At 40.6% G+C, this 24,330-nt stretch overlaps 1 protein-coding gene across 1 annotated transcript in view; it reads right to left on the bottom strand.

Moving 5' to 3' along the window:
- LOC140726010 (uncharacterized) overlaps positions 1 to 24,330 on the bottom strand; it is a 529,984-nt gene that overhangs the window by 332,581 nt on the left and 173,073 nt on the right. The window lies entirely within an intron of this gene.

Raw genomic sequence — 24,330 nt, 5'->3', positions numbered from 1 at the left:
TCACATTTGTTTCACCTTCTCTGTTTCCTTTGTCCACTTTCATGTCTCTGCTATTCTGCACGTATCCCTCCCAATCCCTGACTGCCTCCATTACTCTCACTTCCTTTCCTTCTACCCCACAATCAGAGTGTCCTAATTCCTCTGCTTTTGATCACTTCAGACTTCAGTTAGGAGCCAGTGCTCCCTACACAGTGTGGCCTCCAAACAAAGGAGCTGTGTATGGCAGATGATACACATGAGCTGCAGCCCAGAAATAGAAGTAGAACTCGCAGGATTCAATCCTGTCTTTGTGTGTAGTTTATTTGGGGTTTGCAGGTTCTCCCTGTGACTGCACGTGTTGCTCTGGGTCCTCCAGTTTCCTTCCTCATTCCAAAGATATGTGGGTTGGGAGGTTAATTGCCATTTAGAATCTGGGGAGGGGTGGAGCAGAAAAAATATGAGGAACATAAAGATTGGATTAATGCAGGATTAGTGTAAATGGATGGTTGATGGTTTGCATGAACTCAGTGGGTTGAATAGCCTGTTTCTGGGCTCTATCTCTCTATGACATTACAGTAGTGGGATTACTTAATCACAATGCACAGCTAACTCACTGGATAGTACTTTGTCATTGAGAGTTAGACACTAGATCTTTCCTGCAACTCCCCAAATCAGAATCTGTTCTGATTATTGAATCAAATAATTGCTAAGAAATTAAAAAGGGTATTAAAAAAATCACTAAGTTGTGTTTTGTAATTGATTAGATCCTTCTCCCCATAAACTTCTTTGATAAGTAAACCTGAATAAGTATACCAATCTACAGGAACTTCTAATCTGAACTGAATTCAGTACAAGGACAAGTATTATACTATTCCAATAGTAATTTAAATTTGAAAATATCCAACATAAGCTAGTTTTCAAATTGCCAATTTATGAATAGCATAATTACAGCAGGAATCATATTTGGTTATTTATTTACATCTTCATAAGGATTTGAAGGACAAAAACAGCTCCTGTTGCAACCATACATAGTTCAGTGATATCTCCACTTGAAGTATTAACCATAGTTTTGGTCTTAGGTTCTTAATAACTTATTGTCAGTGAAGCAGAGTTTCACTTAATGTCTTTATCATGAAGCTATTACCTCAAGAAGTTATCCTATGCGTACTGGAGTTTAGAAGAATGTCAGAGATCAATACTCAAGACAAAACTGTTCACACACAAAATGTTGAAGGAACTCAGCAGGTCAAGCACAGGTCTCGGCATGAAACGTCAACTATTTATTCCTCTCCACTTGCTGAATTCCTCCAGCATCTCAAGTGCATTGCTGCACATTTCAATTCAAGTTTAATTGTCACTGAACCACACACGAATACCACCAAATGGGACAGTGTTACTCTGGGCCAAGGTGGAAAACAGTACCATCAGTTACACACAGCACAAAGCACGCATAACATATACAAGGTAGCAAGCACATGTAGATATCTGCAAAATACATCCACACAAAAAAAGTCCAGTCCTTGTGTCCATGAATGCTGCTGAAATCTGCAGTTGATCACAATACAGCTTGTCTTCTGCCGAGCGAAGACTGGAAGCAGCACAGCCTGGTCACTGTACTACATGGCCCCCAATGGAGTGCACCAGCTCAGATGCCTCTCTTCTGGTGGCTCTAATCAGGCGACACCATGGGCTGAGGCCTAGTGCAACTAAGGCCCACAGCACTCCTGCTGTCTGCTAATAAATCAGTGAATCAGACTTGCAGCATTCCACATGAACAATGTCCAAAAGGTTTTTGCGATCACAAGAAAAGCAACTAAGTCAGTCACTCACTATTAGTCTGCACACCTCCTTAACACACCGACTCCTCCAAGCCTCTCTGATGCAAGCAACAGCACAATCTGCACCAAGTCCAGCTCCTTCACTTTCTCCGCCAACAAGCAACTCACTAATGGGGTAGACCGGCGATACTTTAGTTCTTATTGTCTAGCAGGACCTTGTGATCACAAAAAAAATGTTTGAAAAGAAGAGGTAACACCCTTTTGTTGACTCTGTAGAAGTCGAGGTGATCAAATGTGCCACCATCTTTCCAGCATCTTCAAAACTCGTTTTCAAAGTGGATATTTAGATGTCAAATTTGGCATTTCTGGTAAAGCAGCGTACAAGTGGCCCCTGTTTTTCGAACGTTCACTTTATGACACCTCGCTATTTTGAAAGACCTACAGTAGAACCTGTTTTTGCTGACCAAAAGAGGATTTTCGCTGTTATGAAAAAAGATGCCCGCTTTAAACGTGTGTTTACCCCAAGAAAGACCACCATGACCGGTGAAGCTTGCGCGGGCAAGTGTGTGCGCATGCGTGTACGTGCGCATGTGTATACTTGGTCATACATGTATGTGCCGATATTTTCCTACAAATCGGTTTTGGCTTGCTGTCTTCCTGATTCTGGTAAGTGAAATTACACTGTACATACAATATTTCTACTTTATACAGGCTGTGTATTTATCATATCATTCCTGCTTTTACTATATATGTTAGTGCTAAATTAGGTTTTATGTGTTATTTGGTATGATTTGGTAGGTTATCTTTTCTGGGTCTTGGAACGCTCAAAATTTTTCCCCATATAAATTAATGGCAATTGCTTCTTCGTTTTATGCCATTTTGGCTTACAAACTGTTTCATAGGAACGTTCTACCTTCGGATAGCAGGGGGAACCTGTACCTTGGTGAAAATTAAACCCTGTGTTACGTTCCCCAGTAACTGGGTGACTTATCAGCAGAGATAGATGGGTCCGCTGAAGCCTGATACTACTATTTTCAAACGTTTTTATTTATAAAGGGGCACAAACGCATGGTTAATACAAAACATTCAGATCATGTACGTCGTCACACTCAATCTAAAGCACAGGTATAGTAATAATCAATCAGAAATAAGCTCTATCGTTGTCTAGGGGTAATTTAGATATATATTGTTTACTGGATATTTAAAAGTCTTTTTGCGGTCACTGCAGTTCCACCAGCTGCCGTTGTTGTGGTGTCGCGTTGGTGCACTTTTGTTAGAAAGAGAGAGAGAGAATGAAACATTTACCCGACAAGGTTTTCCAACCTGCAGGAGGTAGTCGGAAGTCTCGTTGGGGAATGGACTCTCATCTGTGGCTTCCCCTGTAGCTAGGCTGTTCTTCCGTGGTGAGGTCGCCAATCCCAGGCAAGGAAAAGACGCACACGAACCCCACCACCGGCTGTCGATATCTAAACGCTGTCGCAGGAATTCTCGCGTATCTTCTGGTGCGTCTGAAGGGGTCCTCCCCCCCCCCCCCCCCCCAGACCCTCCTTTATACTTCCTCACGGGACCGCCGGTGTCAATCTCTCTCTCAACCAGCCCACTTTGCCCGAGGGCTTTACACGTGGTCTTCATGAGACAATAGTCAAAGAGTCGCTTTATTCTGCTTCCCGGGGGAACGTGGTCTTCAGCACGTCTCCCTCTCTCTCTTGGGTCATTTGACCCCCCCCTTGACTAGGGCTCTTGCGAATCTCACAAAGGAGGGGGCTGGGGTCATAACACCTGTAACTGTGCATCTTATCTGTAGCGCTTGTGAACTGATATGAAAGTAGTACCCTATTAGTGTTAAAAACCCAGCAGTATAATGTATCTTTATGGAAGATCTGACGAGTGCTTCCCTTAACATGTTCCTTTTTCACTGATGTCCTTCAACTTGCCAAGCCTGTATATACTCAATTTTTGCACTCATACTTCAGATGGACATACCTCTACAGATCAAGAAATGAAAGTTGTGAGCCTGAAGGGAATGCTTCAAATGACTAAATGAAAAACAGGGGTCTCAGTTGTACAAAAAAAGTATATTGTCTATAATGCATAATATGTACAGATTAATATCTTGAAAAGAATGGAAAATTACTCATATATGCATAATCCAGATGTACAAAAAATAGTGGTTTCTATCACCACATGCACTCGCTAATTTGGCAACTGATGATGTTGGGAATTATAGAAATGTTACAGCACAAGACTATTATGTCTCCACTAGCTTTCCACCATAACAACTCACCAACTTTATTGTCCCAGCTAATTCTCTATAGCTTTGTAAATTATGTCACTTTTTATATCCACTTTGCATTTAAGGCCACAATGAAATCTCTCTTTATTACCTCTGCAAATATGCATTTTGGATTTCAGCCACACACTGAATAGAAAACTTTCATCTATTAAAACCCCTCCACTCCTCATAGAACCAGCCCCATTTTAATTACCCCATCTAGATCAGGGGTTCCCAGCCCCTCAGTTAATCGTAGGCATCCATGTATAAAAAGTAAGTTTGGGAACCTCTGATCTAGATGCACTATCATTATCTCCCCTCACTTTTCTCTACACACCACCCCAACAACCCCCCATGTAACCATAGTTATTCATCCCAGAAACTATTGTTGGACATCTTTTCTGCACATTCTCTAATGTCTGCATGTTGTTCTAATAATGAGGCAACCAGAACTCAACACAACATGTTGTGTATTTAATATTTCAGTCGTATTTGAGTAATATTGTAAACATATTGTTTGATCAAGCTTTTTTTTCATTTAAATAATTCAGCATGGGTTATATAAAAAGACGTGAATTGCATAGATCATCACACTGCTACTTGATATGTGCACGCCTCGCTAGAAGTAAACACAAAGTTCGATACATTATTCTGGACTCTCTCGCTTTTATTTCTATTAGTTTTTATGTTCTAGAATTACAAAACACAACAGGCCAGGCCAGAGCATAGTTTGATACAACTGATGAAACACTATTATTAGTTAAGCATACACATCCAATGCTGAGAATATATATATGTAGAAAGTGAGTAATTTATTGAAAGTCGGAATTTACACGTTTTTGAGAATGAAGGAAATGCGAGCTCTGGTGACAGGGTTAGAAATACTGATATGGATCTTCAGTCATGATTTTATCAAATGACATCTAAAGATTTTAAGGATAACTTTGATTCCTAATTTCAATGTGCTTATCTCACCATTCTCTAACATAGCATTCCATGTGCTCTATTTTTATATTCCTTTCCTCCTTCTCAGCAAAGATATTCTAATGACTGAAAGTTCTAATCTCCAATCGTTTATAATCACTTTCAATGCGTATTCTTCTTCACTAGTTCCTCTCATTCAGTTGTCTGAGTTCAAATGCAACCATTTGTATTAATTGAACAAAGCACCTAGATTCAATTTCCAAAGTACAGAAACGTGTAATGTAAACTTATGCATTATTTAAAAGTAACACAGTAAGTGCAGGAAAGTCAGAAGAATGGTTAGTGTAATATTGGCATCTCCCACTGGCAGAATAGAAAGAAATATGGCTCTACAATGTTATGGTTATTAAAACAACAGATGTTGAGAGGGGGCTAGGTTGTACCATACATAATTAAACAAACAATACCATCATACTGCCAGAATGATATTTATTTTCATCAAAATGTGGTCTATATTGAAGGTTAATAACAGGAACTGCATCTGTTTGCAATTTTTAAGATAGTCTTGTCACTTAAAGTGCATTCAAAGTTTATTTGAGCACAAATAACATAACAATCCAGGTATCCAGTTTAGCTTTTGTTTGCTTTACACACAGACAGAGCTCGGAAATTGTAAATGTACATTGCTGAGCTAATCATAAAACTCAATTTTGTTTGCTTTTAAAGTCCAAGCTAAATAGGCTGTAAAGTGCACTCACTTGTGAGTGGTTTTATGTTCAAATTTTAAAATTGATCACCCTAATGTTGCATGAGAAAATCCCCATTTCAAAGTTCAAAGTACATTTATTGTCAAAGTATGTCTATATTATACAACCTTAAGATTTACCTCCTTATAGGCAGCCACAAGAAACCCTAAAGAATGCATTTGAAAGAAAGACCCACAGCCATGAGTAGAGAAAAGGGGATTTAAAAAAAACAGAAATCATGCTAACAATAACAGCAAGCAACAGCATTCAGAACAAGAGAGAGTCCATAAACACAAAGCCTGGAGCAGCCAGAGCAGGCCTATAGCCTCAGCAAAGCAAACATCACTGTTTAAAATTGTGTCAACGCTGTTAACATGTTAATAATATTGCAAGGTTTTTATACTAAAATTCCATTGTTGTATATCCATTACCATCTCTAACATAACAGGGATGGTATAGATAGCAGAAAAATAAAGCATTCTCAGGAGGCTTGCTGATAAGTGTTTTAATGAGGCAGCCCAATCAGACATTGTTTGTCCTTGTTCCAGCTTTGATGTAAGCCAACCAGGTTTTCCAGGAGGCCCACCAGATAAGGATTTCAGCATGGATCAGATGATGCCTATTCTACAATGCATTTGTGCACAAGACTGTGAATGTGCAGATCCCAGTATCACCCAAACTACCTACCCCACCCCCTCAACCTATTCCCCCGAGAGACATCTCAACTCTTTCCATTCCTAGAAGTGAATATTTTTGTAACTGAAAGAAAGGGATAAATTTTACAACCATTGAACACGATAGGACTTTTTATTCACCGTGCTTACCACATAATGGCACATCTACACTCAGTGACGCATAACAACTGTCTAGTAATGTTGTTGTGTAACTATAACCAGTGTACCACACATATTGATGCCTAGAACTACTGTATGCCATACCATATAGATTTGAAACTCTAACAAATGAAAGAGCAACTGCTGAACAACAAGCTGTGGTTTACCAAGGCTGTTTTGAAGGTAGATTGTTTACTCAGCAGCAGCATAATTGGGGAGTCAGAGCTTGTATATGATGAGTGATTGTCACACACAAACATATCTACATGATTGTACCTGGCATTAGCAGTAAAAGTGCATTTGGTTGTGTTGTTATGTTTCATGTGTTGTAATTTTGTTTAGTCTAAGTAGTAGAAAATGGGCTTGGAGACTAGGGTGCACAAATAACATGCACTTGCTTTACTTAGTGCAGCCAGAAGCACAGAATAATTACAGTGTGACGGGGACCATTATGCCCATTGAGTTTGAAATAAATGATGATCAGCAGAAAAAAGAAGCAGACAACCGTTCTGGTCAGGTAGCCTATCATCCAATATCCTTACTCTACAAATCCTCCAATCTCAAACACATTGCCAATATTAACTGTCAATCTGCTTGAGTACAGTGCTAAAATATTCACAGGTTAATACTTCATGGCAAGTGTATACATTAAACTATCTGTATCCAATATACCCTCTGCACTTAGCCTGCCTTTGTCCTGAATGTTTCTAGCGTGGCTGGCCGCAAGGTCTTGGACAATTTCAATTTTAAACTACACACTCCCAAAGCAAGTAGTATTCACTCTAAATCATATATGTCAAACTCAAGGCCCGCGGGCCAAATCCGGCCCGCGGTGGAATTATCTTTGGCCCGCGAGATAATATCTAATTACTATTAAAGCTGGCCCCAGTAATCGAAGCGCCTATGGCGTATGATATGGCTAATGCTGAGTTTGTTCAGGTACCAGGTTTTCAGGGTTTTTAGCGTTTATTCGGCAGTCTTCTTCATAAGAAACGGAATTTGTAAAGTGAAACACTTTGTAGTTATAGCAGAGACTGAGACACATGAGAGCAGGCTGAAAAAACGGAGGCAACGAAAGCTGTGTTCGCACGCATCCGACTGATCCGGCCCGCATGAAGCTGCATTTTGCTCAATCCGGCCCGTGACCTAAAATGAGTTTGACACCCCTGCTCTATGTTCTTTATTAAGTTATAATCAAATTGAAAATAGCTTCCATCATCTGCTGCAACTGTAAGGCACCTGCAGTTCTTCCAGACTGATCAATGTTAGCTACCTTTGTTTATCACTGGCCACTAAAAAATGTTGTTCCTACTGATGAGATGTTAATCAACAGTACAGCTGGTTATGCTTAGTTCCTGAAATCAAGACAATTCGTAAACAGTGTCACACACAAAATGCTGGAGGAACTCGGGAGGTCAGGCAGCATCTATGGAAATTAATAGACAGTCACCATTTCGAGCCAAGTCCCTTGTTCAGGACAGAAAAGGACAGAGGAAGGTGTCAGAATAAAAAGGTGGGGCGAGGAGTGGGGAAACGGGGAAGGAGGCTAGCTAGAAGGTGATAACTGAAGCGGGGTGGATTGGAGTGGTCAAGAGCTTGAGATGAAGGAATCTGATAGGAGAGGACAGTGGACCACAGAAGAATGGGATGGAGGAGGCGACCCAGGGGAAGTAATAGGCAGGTGAGAAGAGGTAAAAGGTCAGAGTGGGAAATAGGGGAAGGGGAAGGAGAATTTCTTCACCGGAAGAAGAAATCGATATTCATGCCGTCAGATTGGAGTGTACCCAGGCGGAACATAAGGTGTTGCTCCTTCACCCTAAGGGCGGCCTTATCTCGACACAAGAGGAGGTCATGGAGCAACACATTGTAAAAGGGATGGGAATCAGAATTAAAATGTCTGGTCACCAGGAATTGCCGTCTGTGGCGATGGCGCGGAGGTGCTTGATGAAGCGAGCACAGTATGATGTTGTTGAAATGTGTATTTGCAGAGCTATGGGGAGATGATGGGGGAATTGGTCCAGGTAAATTGCTGTTGCATTATGCTGTATGAACTCAATGGGCATAATGGTCCCCGTCACGCTGTAATTATTCTGTGCTTCTGGCTGCACTAAGTAAAGCAAGTGCATGTTATTTGTGCACCCTAGTCTCCAAGCCCATTTTCTACTACTTAGACTAAACAAAATTACAACACATGAAACATAACAACACAACCAAATGCACTTTTACTGCTAATGCCAGGTACGATCATGTAGATATGTTTGTGTGTGACAATCACTCATCATATACAAGCTCTGACTCCCCAATTATGCATGCTGCACCTGTGGCCCTCTGCTGAGCCTTGGAAAATTTATCGTTTGTCATACTTAAAAACAAGTTACTGAAAAATACTAATCCACACGCTATTTTACCCACTGTGAAGAAAAATAAAATCTTGGTTCCTATAGCCCCTTCACAGAATCTCCTCAGCACTGGTACAAGTTTAGTAAACTTTCCTGCACTCTTAGCAAGGCTTCGACATTTTCCCTAAAACTGCAGTGTATTGAATTAGATAAGCTGGGATAGATAGCAGCCTTGTACAGAAGTGTAGGTGACATCTTCCTCACAGATCATCACACCTCTATCTTCCATACATGAAAGAGACAGGCAATTGAAGAATCCAGCCAAGGAGCTGGAAACATTTCACACTACATGGAGTTTCAGATATTCAAGCACAAAAAGAACATCACCCAAACATACTGCTAGGGCTAATCAAAGGGAACCTGTGTGACCTTCATGAACTTGCTTCTAGATGAGACAATTTTGCCATCAACAAACATCCAGTGCTGAAGCCAGGTACTGTGTTTAAACAGAAAATACCTTGTATCATTTGAATCTATTTTTCTTCCTTCAATCCCCTTCATTCAAGAGCTACAACCTGACCAAGCAATCTGGAACAGCAAGCTGATCATTAGAAAGAAGAAACACTTACACTAGTTCTGTATTCAAAACCACTAACCCAGTTATTTTTTTTCCTTATAATTTACAGAATAGCTTAGAGCCAGGACATAGACAAGATAAGAACACAGAGTCAAATGAGCTATGCACACTGATCGATAAAATTGCTTGATAGCCTTCATCATATGGATATTAAAACCCTCACCTACATGGCTTCTGATGCAAAACCCTTCGGTAAATGCATTACCAGTTGCAAAAAAGAAAGCACCAAAATATTTATAACAAAAAGTGTATTAAAAACTTAACAATGGATAAGTAATTATCTCTTCTCAAAGGAGAACCCGTGCCTCGTGGCTATTGTTATCTTTCAGCAACAAGCTAGATTAGCTCTACTTATTGACAGACTGAAATATCACACAATTAAGTAAATATTAGTGCTTCCCTGGTTACCAAAAGATAGGATTTATGGAAATCTGATCTTGTGCAAATACTCCTATAACTTCTAAAGAAATTTTTGAAATAGCAATCGTAAAATATTTAATGCTTATCATTGACAGCTGTGTACAGTGTATGTCACATTAGTTTAATTATGGAGAGTGATACGGTTAACATGAAAGATATTCAATGTAATGAAAGAATCCCAAGAAGTGTATGTAGACCGATACATGAAAAACTACAGAAAATGGGTGCTTATGAAATCCAAAGGAAAAAAATCAATTTATAAATTCTCAGAAACATCGATGTAACCTGGAGACTGCCTGTATATGGATCAGACTCACAAAATGTAGTGACCTTGTGATTTCCTTAACAATTTATAGTAATGTACAATTGGCACACACAGATTTGTAAACTGCATTTTTACTATTATTAGGAATGATCTGTCATAAGTAGAAACAGTGCACATAGTGAAACCTAGCCAGATAACATTTTGACATAACATCAAAATTGTTTTACAAATCCTGTTAGGTGTTGTTTCATATGCACCAATATCCTGGGATACAAGTTTATAATTACAGTGGATTACGGATAATGAGAAACGTCGGGGCCAGTACATTTTAGCCTAATTATAAGCAGCTGCCCCAAATAGCCAAAGTTTCATGGAAACAGTTTAAAAGGCATAAAAAAGACGAACTACCATTTAACTGAGTAACAAATTATGTATTTAACTGAAATACAGAACAAATTAGACTACCAATACTACTACAGTACTGTGGCGACCCACTTCCCAGCACACTCGAACCGGCTCACAAAGTGGCGCATGCCGGCATAGAGGCCGGTCCCAAAAAGGGCGCCAAGCCTGCTTCCCCAGCAAGGGGAAAAGCCTGCTCGTGGGACGGGACTGTGAATACGTGCCGCCTACAGTATTCCCGCCCGGGGAGGGCAGGATCAGGAAGGCTTAAAAGCGAGACCGCGAAGTTTGAATAAATCTCTTTTGCAACTGCAGCTCACCGACTCTGTGTCGTTATTGCAGCGCTGCATGTAGCACACCGCTACAGTACTATAAAACTGTGTATTAGTTCCTAATAGCTTGGAGGAGTCATCCAGTGTACACTGCCATGTTCTCTCATTGACTGTAAATGAACAAAATCAGCAGAGACACCTAGGGTGATTTTTTTCGGTTAGTGTCAAATTTTTTACTGGTATCCTGGCAATGGCCTAAAACTCTGTAAAGTCGAAATTAAAAAAACCCAAAATGATCAAAAATCACTGCTTTTTAAAATCTGCATTTGTCAACCCAAGTGGATAACATAAGCACATACAGATGATGCTATTTAAAAACTGTTCACTCTAAGTATATTGCAGTGTCCAATAGCCACACAAGTGCACACAACTGGTGCTAGTCAGAAACTCTAGAGCAAAAGTCTCCTGTCCCAATTAAGTGGCACAGTGTCTCAGAATAATGAAGGGAATCCCAGTACTTTTCTCAATGAATTTTTATTCTTTAAGAGCTGCCCAAAGTAAGTGGCGGCCCCAATTAACTGATAGCCCATTTAACCGAAATCCACTAGATATTAAGTTATAAAAGAGAAGATCCAACTGGAAATAAAATTCCAAAGAGTGAAATAATTTTTAAAATAACATATTCTGTCCATAATGACAGATGAGGAAGCTCTTTAGATCAACAACCGGTTTATTGTGATAAACACAAAACAGACTGGACACCATGACCCAGAGAGTGGATCCAACCAGTCTCACAGAGACAGAGGGAGGTGGCCATCATACGCCCCGGTTACAGTTAGGGTGACCCACAAATATACATGTAAATAACTGTATAACCAAAGCTAAAATGTAACAATAAATCAGCTGGAACTTCCCACCATAATCCCACAAAAGCATTTTAACACAAGAACAATAAACAGTACTGGTCATTAGAAATGCAGGGGTGGGCTGTCGACAATGTCCCCCCACAGCATCACAATATTAACCTCAATTAACATTAGTGTTATCAAAGTACAAGTTACTAAACGGATTTGCATTTCAGGCGACTGCCTGCTGTTTGATCAGTAGGACTGACCCTCAAGATAAATTAGTTAGTATTTGGATGAAACAGGACATGATAAATGCATAGAAACATAGAAAGCCTACAGCACAAAACAGGCCCTTTGGCCCACAAAGTTGTGCTAAACATGTCCCCACCTCAGAAATTACTAGGCCTACCTATAGCCCTCTATTTTACTAAGCTCCATGTACTTATCTAAAAGCCTCTTAAAAGAACCTATCGTATCCGCCTCCACCACCGTTGCCAGCAGTCCATTCCACGCACTCACCACTCTCTGAGTAAAAAACTTACCATGGCATCTCCTCTGTACCTACTCCCCAGCACCTTAAACCTGTGTCCTCCTGTGGCAACCGTTTCAGCCCTGGGAAAAAGCCTCTGATTATCCACACAATCAATGCTTCTCATCATCTTGTACACCTCTATCAGGTCACCTCTCATCCTCCTTCGCTCCAAGGAGAAAAGGGCAAGTTCACTCAACCTATTCTCATAAGGCATGCTCCCAAATCCAGGTAACATCCTTGTAAATCTCCTCTGCATCCTTTCTATGGTTTCCACATCCTTTCTGTAGTGAGACGACCAGAACTGAGCACAGTACTCCAAGTGGGGTCTGACCAGGGTTCTATATAGCTGCAACATTACCTCTCAGCTCCTAAATTCAATTCCACGATTGATGAAGGCCAATACACCATACACTTTCCTCACCATAGAGTCAAGCTGCACAGCTGCTTTGAGCGTCCTATGGACTTGGACCCCAAGATCTCTCTGATCCTCCACACTGCCAAGAGTCTTACCATTAATACTATATTCTGCCATCATATTTGACATACCAAAATGAACCACTTCACACTTATCTAGGTTGAACTCCATCTGCCACTCCTCAGCACAGTTTTGAATCCTATCAATGTCCTGCTGTAACCTCTGACAGCTGTCCACACTATCCACAACACCTCCAACTTCTGTGTCATCAGCAAACTTACTAACCCATCCCTCCACTTCTCATCCAGGTCATTTATAAAAATCACAAAGAGTAAGTGTTCCCGAACAGATCCCTGAAGCACACCACTAATGACTGACCTCCATGCAGAATATGACCTATCTACAACCACTCTTTGCCTTCTGTGGGCAAGCCAGTTCTGGATCCACAAAGAAAGACTGATGACAAACAGACTTTATTGATCCCGAGGGAAATTGGGTTTCGTTACAGCCGCACCAACCAAGAATAGTGAAGAAATATAGCAATATAAAACCCTACATAATTAAATAATAAGTTAATCATGCCAAGTGGAAATAAGTCCAGGACTAGCCTATTGGCCCAGGGTGTCTGACACTCTGAGGGAGGAGTTGTAAAGTTTGATGGCCACAGGTAGGAATGACTTCCTATGACGCTCAGTGTTGCCTCTCGGTGGAATGAGTCTCCGGCTGAATGTACTCCTGTGCCTAACTAGTACACTATGGAGTGGATGGGAGACATTGTCCAAGATGGCATGCAACTTGGACAGCATTCTCTTTTCAGACACAACCGTCAGAGAGTCCAGTTCCACCCCCACAACATCACTGGCCTTACGAATGAGTTTGTTGATTCTGTTGGTGTCTGCTACCCTCAGCCTGCTGCCCCAGCACACAACAGCAAACATGATAGCACTGGCCACCACAGACTCGTAGAGCATCCTCAGCATCGTCCGGCAGATGTTAAAGGACCTCAGTCTCCTCAGGAAATAGAGACGGCTCTGACCCTTCTTGTAGACAGCCTCAGTGTTCTTGATCTACCTTATCAAATAATACTGAAATCCATATACACTACATCTACTGCTCTTCCTTCAGCAATGTGTTTAGTCACATCCTCAAAAAATTCAATCAGGCTTGTAAGGCGCGACCTGCCCTTGACAAAGCCATGCTGACTATTCCTAATTATACCTCTGCAAGTGTTCATAAATTCTGCTTCTCAGGATCTTCTACATCAGCTTATCAACCATTGAGATAAGACTCACTGGTCTATAATTTCCTGGGCTATCTCTACTCCCTTTCTTGATATTAATATTTACCAACTAGGTGAAATTTGTACTTTCTAGGCACAGGTTTTGTAAAGTAACAAAATGCATGATTTTTGTTTAATATTTAATTACCAATCCCCTGGTATTCCTTCTTTCCTCAGCCTCCTGATTTATGATCAATGACTTTAGTGAAACTATGGTTCTGCCTTGCAAAGTAAGAACACATTTAAAAATGGAGAAAACTTGCAGTGGAACTCCTTATGATTTTCCATGAAGTGGCTGTATGGCTGTCACATCATCAGTATTAATCTTGCTACATTTACCTTTGTTCCCTTCTGAAGTAAGATTTACACTACGGTCTCATGTATGCACAACTCCATTCGTGGCACTGAGCCACGAGAGCAGGGGTTGTAAGAATGAACACAAAACTCATTGATTATAACTGGACTATAATTGAACATTGATTATAAACTGATGTCCTGAGAAGTTGAGGATACAATACAAAGGCACAGAGTGGCACTATAGTCAGCTGTTAGCCAAAACTCCATTTTACGATAACTTTATCCTGGAATTCAGTGTCAGCTTCCACTCATGTAATTTTATTGCAGCAATTCCTCTACCTTGTTACATCTTCGGTTAACTAATTTTGTTGTTGTTCAGTCGTTAAGTCGAGTCCGACTCTTCATGACCTCATGGACTCCTTCACACCAAGCCTTCTTGTTGGAAACTGCCTCTCTGAGATCCCCCAAGGTCATACGCACTGTCTGAATAATATTATCCATCCATCGTGGCATCTGTCGTCCTCTCCTCCTTTTACCTTCTGTTTTACATAACATGGGAATCTTCTCCAAGGAATCCTTTCTTCTCATGGTGCGGCCAACATATTTGAGCTTTTGTCTCATAATCAAACCTCCTAGTGAGCAGTCTGGCTGTATTTCTTCAAGTATTGACTTGTTGGATCTTCTTGCTGTCCAACAAATTCTTAACATTTTCCTCCAGCATCTAAGTTCAAAGGCATTGATTCTTTTGTATTCAGCCTTACATCACAACTGGAAATATCATAGGCTTGACTATGAGAAACTTGTACAAAGGTCAAGAGGCAACAGTTAGAACTGAACACAGAACAAGATTGCTTCAAGATTGGGAAAGCAGTACGACATGGCTGCATACTGTCACCCTACTTATTTAATCTATATGCTGAATACATCATGAGGAATGCTGACCTAGTGTACTCAAATGTTGGAATCAAAATTGCCGGAAAAAATATTAACCTCAGATATGCAGATGATACTACTCTAATGGCTGAGAGTGAGGAGGATCTGAGGAAGCTTCTAATCAAAGTGAAAGAAGAAAGAGCAAAAGCTGGCTTGTTGCTCAATATTAAGTTAATTAATATAGGGTTTTAATAAAAATACTATATTATTTTTCCATGGCTTTTCATTCTCATGATTTCTTTTGTTGATTACAAATAGTGCTCCAAATTTAAGGCAGTTCAGTAGTATCTCCATCTCTCCTTTCACAAGATGCAAAGGTTTTGTGAAAGAAGAAATCACTGAACAAAGTCTTCAGTTTCACTTTTTTTTAAACTTTAGCTCCTGCCACAGATAAGTAAAAATTATCTGGGAAAACTGAAAGCTGTGATCTGTGGTTGTCAATAACTCTCCTGACAAAAGGCAGCAGAGAAGTACCTGTAATTATATGAATTTTAACTTGGATGTCAGAAACTATTGTTTAATTAAGAACATAGCAGTTACAGGATATAAGGACACATTTTTCTACATTCTCTATATACCAGTGAAAGAATATTTACAAAAGAAGAACTGGCTGCAAAGACTCCTGGGGTCCTTCATGAATATTTCAGGAATGTAGTATAAAGTCTTTGACAAAGGCATACCAAGGTGACAAAGTCTGAAATATATTCTAGGACTGAATTGCTTCTATCAAGATCACCTCAATTTCCATTCTTTCCTTAACAAAGTTCTATAAAGCCAATTCCATGTTACACAATTACATGAGATGCTGGAGATGACATGCTGCTAAAACCAGTATCATTTTGTTTAAGTGCTTTAAGTTACAAGAAGTAACTTTTACAAGAGATGCAAATGTTTAAATGTAATGCCAAACTTGGTGAGTCCCTGAAGTTAGTTCAGTTCTTTGGCAGGTGGCTATTCCCTGATTTCTGACCCAGGATCCCATTTTAAAAAGTACTACTTCTAAACAGAGCTGTGAAACCCAATGCATGATGAACAATGCTTCTGTAACATTAGTTAATCACAACAATTAAAGTTTGAAGCACAGCTTATGATAATAGCTTGATGAATTTTGTAACACTTTTCCTTGTCATTCACTACCAATGTAGGAAATCATTCTACAGTTGATTATAACGTAAAATCTACTGAATAAAATGTTGTAACTGTAACGTAAGCAGGGTGAGCTGCAATCATTCAACCTCGAGCTTACACCAATATTCACCAAGATCATGAGTCATCTTCAACCTCAACACCAAATTTTGCACAATCCCCATGCCTGTTTATTTTAAATGTAATCAAAGATTCATTTTCCACGGCCATCCTGAGGTGCAGAATTCCAAGCAATTCCCAGCCTATGTGAAGAAATTTCTCCATACTATCCTCTTAAATTTAACCCTTATTTTCAGACTATGACTCTTCGTTCAAAATTCCTTAACCAGTGGGAACATTCTCCCCATATCGACCCAGTCAGATCAGCCTGAAAATGTCGCAGGTTTCAATAAACTCACATTTCAATATTCTAAATCGTAGAGACTGGGGGCCAAGCCAAATCAATCTATCCTTGTGTGACAGACACAGTATTACAGTAACCAGTCTAGTGAATGTTTGAAATACTCCTCCTATAGCAAATATACCGTAGATTCCGGACTACAGAGCGCACCTGATTTTAAGCCGCTGGCTCTAATTTTAGAAATAAAATCATTTTTTTAATTGTACAGGCCGCATCGGATTTTAGGCCGCACCGGATTTTCGGCCGCAGGTGTCCCACGTTGTAATATGAGATATTTACACAGAAAGATATTACACGTGAGGATTTTTTTAACTTTTAATTAAATCCATATGGTAACAAAAACAAATACATATTGCAAATGCTTTTTTTCGAACCGTGCCCGTACGCGGCTACTTTTAAATATACGTTGCGTATACTTCTTTACTGAACAACATTCCAATATCTCCTAACGACTGGTAAAAAAATATATATATTGCAGCCTACCAGGAAAAGTTATTGATACCTTTAACTTAAAAGCAGAGTTCGCTCAGATCCAAAGCCGCTCGCGTAATGCGCTCCCCCCCTCCTTTCCGTTTCATCGCAAACGGCATTTAAAAGCAGCGTTCGCTCGGATCCAAAGCCGCTCGCGTAATGCGCTCCCTCCCTCCGTCCCGTTTCATCGCAAACCGGCATTTTCCCACAAGACACCGCGAAACCGGGTGTGACGTCATAGCATCCCGCGATGTAGTACAGAAAACAAATATAGTTTAAACTAAGTAGGCAGCACAATGCTTCGAGTGTTTTCCATGTTGATGAGGGTGAGTACAAATGACTGATTTACAATAATTTAATTGTGAAAGTGCGCTTGATTTATCGTACAATTTCATTGGACCTCTGTGAACTACTCATCAATTTTATTGGTCTACTGTTACGAGGCAAAATGTTTACGAGGCGGCATGAAAAAAACCATGCATTAGCCGCTTCGGATTATTGGCCGCAAAGTTCAAAGCTGTTCAAAATGTGGGAAAAAAGTAGCGGCTTAAAATCCGGAATCTACGGTATCTTGTTTTCCAGGTAAGGAAACAAAATTACAATACCTTACTTATAAGCATGTTGGTGATTGTCATGATGGAAACCTCACTGCATTCCATGACACTGAAGACAGCCGGAAGACATTTTCCAGTAAGTCCAAATGAGAGCCAGAGAAGCTTATTATTGTTAATTTACTTTATTGTAATTTTAATTATCAGGCTAGGCATCTTGTTAGTCAAATGGCAAGTGGAGCTGGTTTGGTGGAGAAGGCAACAGAAGGAAGTGGTTTATAAAGAGCTCCAACAAGCTGGTCCAGCCCACAAGAGTCTTTTGGAAACCCTGCTTCTCCCTGTATCCACCTGAAGAACAGTAAACCCTGAATTTGTTTTTCCCCCAAAACACTTCAAAGTTCAAAGTGCAAAATAAATTTTATTATTGAAGAAACGGATATGTCACCATATAGAACCATGAGATTCATCTTCCTGTTGGCATACTCAGCAAGTCCATAGATAACAGGAACAATAAAAGATCAACCAGAGTGCAGAGGACAACAAACTGTGCAAATGTAAATATAAATAAATAGCAATAAATAATGGCAACATGAGAACACGAATTGAAGAGTTCTTAAAGTGAGATCATTTGTTGTGGGAAACATTTCAATGATGGGGCAAGTGGGTGTAGGTTTCCACTTTTGATTAAGAGCCTGATGATTGAGTGGCAGTAGCTGTTATTGGACCTGGTAGCCTGAATCCTGAGGCTTTTATGCCTTCTACATGATGGCAGTAGCGAGAAGAGAGCATGGGTGGTGGGGATCTCTGATAATGGATGCTGCTGTCCTACGTCAGCCTTTCACATAGGTATGTCCAATGGTTCCGAGGATTTTATACGATTTATTGGGCTGAATCCACGGCCTTTTGTATGATTTTCACTTTTTCTAGTAGCAATGTTCAGCAATTTTCTGGTAGCAGATGTCCAGCTACGTATTGGTTTGGCTGTAGAAGTGAAAGCCTGACCTCCTTCACCTTTTGTTCATTCCAGACAGCAACCACTGACGCTTGCCACAAAGCAGAGTTTACAGCTTCTACGCCGTCAAGGATGCTCTCTATTCACAGAAAGAAGAGTCATCTTTCAGAACTGAATTAGACCAATAGTTCAAAGAAAAAGGTAACACAAGACCTGGGGCAAAGGTTGTGAAAGTCTGACTAGCTGCTGTGCTCCTCTATGATTTTCCAGGATTAGAGATATCTGAAGATTCAAGAAATAAATAGATTCCCCAAAAGGCATGTCAATCCTATTCTCTTAATAAAAGTCTGTGATCACGCCCTGAATGTCATTTATAAGTAGCCACAAAAAAGATTAATGTCTTGCCTCCATGAAAATCATGTAATATAATCATCCTGAGGCAGTCTCTGCTCACCATATTTCAGCCACTGCAATGAACGGACCAGTGGCTCAGGGCTGAATGGTAACTCCTCAGTCACAACACACTGTTAGGGCAAAATGTGTATGCCTGAAATTCACTTTATGATCTCACTACTCTAGCTCAATTCAAAAACAGAGAAGCAGCTTACACTCAAATGGAACAATGATCTGTCATCAGCCAGATTTGCAAACATCACTGTTTACCATGTGCAGGTGCTATCCACCTGTTCTGTGTTGCATGTTTGTTATGGTAATTAGTCACATAGTTGGGGGGACATGGTAAAAGTGATGGGAATAAGTCATGTATTCACGCTCTGTTCATCATAGTTTGTAGTAGCTGAGGACCTGTGGATGTCATATCTTTTGCTGACCACTCAATAAAGCTCACACTTAGCTTACCCTTGGGTTACACAAGAACATAAATTTCATTGCTTCAAGATTGGAAGTTTGAATTGAATTGAATTTTGGTTTATTGTCATTTAGAAACCACAACAGCAATGCAGTTAAAAAATGAAACAACGTTCTCCAGAATGATATCACAAAAGCACACAACAAAACAGACTATACCAGAAAATCCACATAACGTTTTGGCAATCCCCAAATCCACAGTCCGGAGAGGCTGCTGCGTATTAATATCGCGCTACCATCTTAGCGCGTTTCCCGGAAAGGAGCTCCAAACCCACCAGACAAGACTACCCAGACACACCAAGTCAGGAGGCCAACTCTACCACCCAACAAACCAAAAACTAAAGCTACAAGACCTACACAAAACCACATAGTTACAACAGTGCAAACGATTCCACAACTGATTAAAAAAAAGACCATGGGCACAGTAAAAATAGTCCAAAGATGTTAAAAGACTATATGTTTGAAAGAAACCACCACACAGTTTCCACAAGTCCTCAGGGTCCCGACAGACTCTTCATCCCACACAGGCGGCAGAAAGGAATACCCCCGCTATGGACTTCCACGGCGCCGTCATGCTACTTGCTAATAAAGGATCAAATACATAACCTCAATTTTTGGAGCAACTATTTTTGGAGAGAGGGCACATCATGCAAGTAGGGTTGCCGGCAGCGGCAATTGTTTTGGTTTTGGTTTGGTTACTACACCATGAATATCCAAAAAACATTACCACTACACTTTGTTCTGGATATTAAGAATGACCAAAATAATTATGTAAATCAGACACTTAACTAGTATGGCAGCAAGAGAATTTTAAAGATCTTAGACAACACTCTGATGTATTCACTTCCTTCCTTGTGAGCCATCTATCTCCAAAATACTTAAAGCAGAGTTGCTGGACAAGTCATTTCCTGTTCCATAGACATCAATTATTTCCATTTACTTCAAGAACAAAGTCTATGACCGAGAATTTCTTTGGAGTATTGAACCTTCCATAATCACCACTAAGCTGACACTTACCGTATATTCCGGAGTATAAACCGACCCCCATTTTCATGGTTAAAAATGTGACCTTTTTCATGTTACCTTTGTATAAGCCGACCCCTTTTGTAGAGGCTTTTGATTTAACCAGAAAAGATCACAAGATCTCACATACCGGTACTCAACTTTGCTGGATCCGGACCCTGGAAATTTTGTGAACCAGTACCTGCTAAGAAAACAGGCCTACACATTGTAGAGCATTATAAGCAAATTCTTAATAAATAAATCAGGGAAGAGAAATTTTGGATTAGGTTTCCAATGGAAAAAAATCCTCTGAAATGTAACCCCTGTGAAACCATTTAGCACCCATCGTAATCTCGTTAAAACATAACACGGGGTGGCAGGATCAGTACGTGTACTCAGTATTGAGTTTGCGACCACCATGTACAAAAGATTAAAACAAATGTGATATGTTGCTGGCTTCAAGCTGAAGTTTGTTGATTTTGCTAAAGGAACAAATAATTCTACAGCAGCTAAGAAGTTTAGTGTAAACGAGAAACAAGTGAGAGAGTGGAGAAAGGCAGAGGACATGCTGAGGGAAATGCCAAAGATGAAATGCGCAAACTGCGGGAAAACATGCCAGTGGTCAGAACTGGAAGAAAAAGTTTTAGAGTGGGTGAATCACCAGTGATCGTCTGGATACATTGTTACCAGAGAAATGATTCGAGTTCAAGCGTTGAAATGGGACGAAAAACACCGTGAGGTCAGCAAAAATTTCAAAGCTATGAGAAGTTGGTTTACCCGATTTATGAATAAATGCGATCTTGTGTTGAGACAAAAAACAAAGATTGCTCAGAAAATTCCTGTGGGGTGTTGTTTACGTTCAAGAACGCGGCTGGATGGACGAAGCGGGTTGCTTGAAGTGGGTTAAAGAGGTGTGGCGTTGACGTCCTGAAGGTTTCAGGAAGGAAAAATCGCTACTTGTCTGGGATATGTTCAAAGCGCACTTGTAAGGTGAAATAAAAGCAGCATTGAAAGCTGAAAATACGGACATTGCAGTCATCCCCGGTGGTTTGATCTCCGTGCTCCAGCCACTAGATGTGAGTTAAAACAAACCAAAGAATTCATGCGTCAACAGTGGAACCAATTTGACTCAAAAACAGCCAATAAATACAACCTGTCTTCTGTGTATTCGTTTTTCTAAAGTTGGCACCTTCTGTATAAGACGACCCCTTAATTTTAGGGCCAAAATTTAGGGCCAAATTCTTGGTTTATACATCGGAATTTACAGTAGCTACAAAGATCTTTCAAAGGCAAATTGGACTTTCAAGCTACCTGAATTTGTACTTGTCCCTACAGTTAAATGGTTAAAGATCTATTTTAGCATGAAGCAGCTGGCCACAGAGGCAGCTACTTAAACCACCCTAACCTTGACTGCAGCTTAACGTTTATGCAGATTCTGGGATGTACCCATTTCTTTCAAGAAGCCTGACATCAGCACGATATCAAAGTTGATATTTGAAGGAAACATCACAAATCACATGTCTCTCCACAAACTGTACACCAACCTGACCTGGAAACACTATGATAATGCCATCATTATGGCATCAATTTCCCCAAAACTTTCTTTAACAGTAATGGGATACTGCAGCAGTTACACCACCACCTTCTCAACAGCAATTACAGATTATAAAAAAATAAACACAGAATAAGCACCGCTTCCTCTTACAGGATCAAGTACCCAGAAGGAGATTATTGGGGACGGGTGAATGGACAAGGAATCTGTGTTGTAGTTGTTAATGGGTTAATCCTAGGCCACTCAGTTAGCTGCTCCCACATGGAAGGAGCTGACATTCTGTACAAGCAGTGTTATTAATAAAGTTCAGTTGCATAGCCTGTATGTTAGTGTCCTGGTGAGCTCTGTCCTCTCCCTCATACTGAACACAACGCACGGAGGGAGTGATCCCAGTGGAAAGCAGACAGTGGGGGAGGGGGAATTAAAGATGTATTTGGTAGTAGGGTCCCATTGAAGGTGGCAGAAATTGCAGAGAATGATGTGCTGGATGTGGAGGCAAAATTGGGTGGTAGGTGAGGACAGGAGGAACTCTACCCCTGTTCAAACTGTGGGAAGATGGAGTGAGGGCAGCATCAATGACAGAGGAGGGGAAATTCCTTTCTTTGAAGAAAGAGGACATCACTGATTTACTGGAAAGGAAAGCCTCAACCTTGGTACAGATGCGGCAGAGATAAAGGAACTGAGAAAAAGAGACAGACAGATAGGTAGATTACTGACAATATGAGTTGTAAAGTCTTTGAAAGTTAGTCCATATTGTGGACTCAGTTCGGAGTTGAGGCGAATGAAATTATCCACGCTGGACTGGTGTCGTTGGCAGAGCTGGCCAATGCATCAAAGGGGCCGGTTGAGGCCGGGATGTTGGAGAAGGTGCCAGCTAAGGTGTCAGTTGGGATATTGGATGAACCCTCTACTGCATCAGGGGAGCCAGTTTGTATATGGAGTGGCTGATCTGGCAGCAGACCACGCTACCCTCTACTCGAAAGCATCGAAGTTGGTGCAGCATAACCATGGGAGATCATCTCAGATACTTCACTTGCAATTGCAAGACTCTGTTGGACAGTGAAAATGTAAGCTGCCACAGGCCTGTAACCTTTGCCTGGTGGAGGGACAGTCAACATGGGAGCTCTGTAGCTCAGCTGTAGCAAGAACTAGGCCACAAGCCTTGGGCTTGCCTGCTGCTGCAGAGCAAGTGAGAGACATGGAAGCACTACTGTATGGTAGCGTATGTCTGGGGCCTGACCTTGCTCATCTGTGCTGTCCGCCTGTGTTTGAACAGTGGAATGACAGGCAGGATTGCACACATTTGCACACTGCTGGTAGTCTGCACCATTGACTGCTGGACATGGTTGCTCGATTTATTTTGAATGTTTTGCACCTTGGCCCCAGAGGAACACTGTCTCATTCAGCTGTATCTATGTACGGCTTGAATGATATTTTGATTTGGTTTGAAAGCCTGATGGTTGAAAGATAACAACTGTTCCTGAGTCTGTGGTGTGGGACCCAAGGTTCCCATACTTGCTTCCAGATGGCAGCAGCAAGAAGAGCGTATGGCCTAGATGGTGAAGTTTACTGATGACGGATGCTGCTTTCTTGTGTTAGTGCTTCTTGTAGATGTGCTCAGTGGTGGGGAGGATTTCCCATGGAATTGTATTTGGAAGCTGAAATGACTTGATGAACCAAACTGCTACCTCCTGTGCCTAGAAAAACATGCACTACATGCTCAATAATCAAAGTAAAAGATTTTCTTCTGCAAACTGAAGACCTAGAATGAGTCTCCTTTGTACTCAGATTGTTAGAATCGATTGCAGGAAGAATGAGTGAATATTTTGAAATGTTGTTTGTGACATCGAAAAAATGGGGCAGCTGACAGGAGAATCTCTTGCAAGGAATGAAAATTCAGAAGGCGCCAGATGATTAGATCAAACTTTGTGTACTTCAGATTTGAAGGCTATACTACCAATTTGGGCAACAGTGATTCACAGAACCTAACACGTAAGAACAACAAATTTCACTGGAAGTATTGCTCTTCACTCCAGTCTACAATATTTAAAAAGGGTTGTCAATTATATATTTGTTGGTAATTGACTGCAAGGATTGTCATCTGAGTAGGCTTAAGAGTGTTGTGGCTGATGAAACATTTTGCATAAATCAATTTGTCAAACATTGCAGGAAGAATAAAGAGAAGAGCACCCAGAAAAGAGGACTACCTGTCAGCAAT

This window comes from Hemitrygon akajei, chromosome 4, assembly GCF_048418815.1.
Source record: "Hemitrygon akajei chromosome 4, sHemAka1.3, whole genome shotgun sequence".
NCBI classification, from domain to species: domain Eukaryota; kingdom Metazoa; phylum Chordata; class Chondrichthyes; order Myliobatiformes; family Dasyatidae; genus Hemitrygon; species Hemitrygon akajei.
Note: the sequence above shows the minus strand (reverse complement) of the source record. Positions and strands in the feature narration are given on the sequence as shown.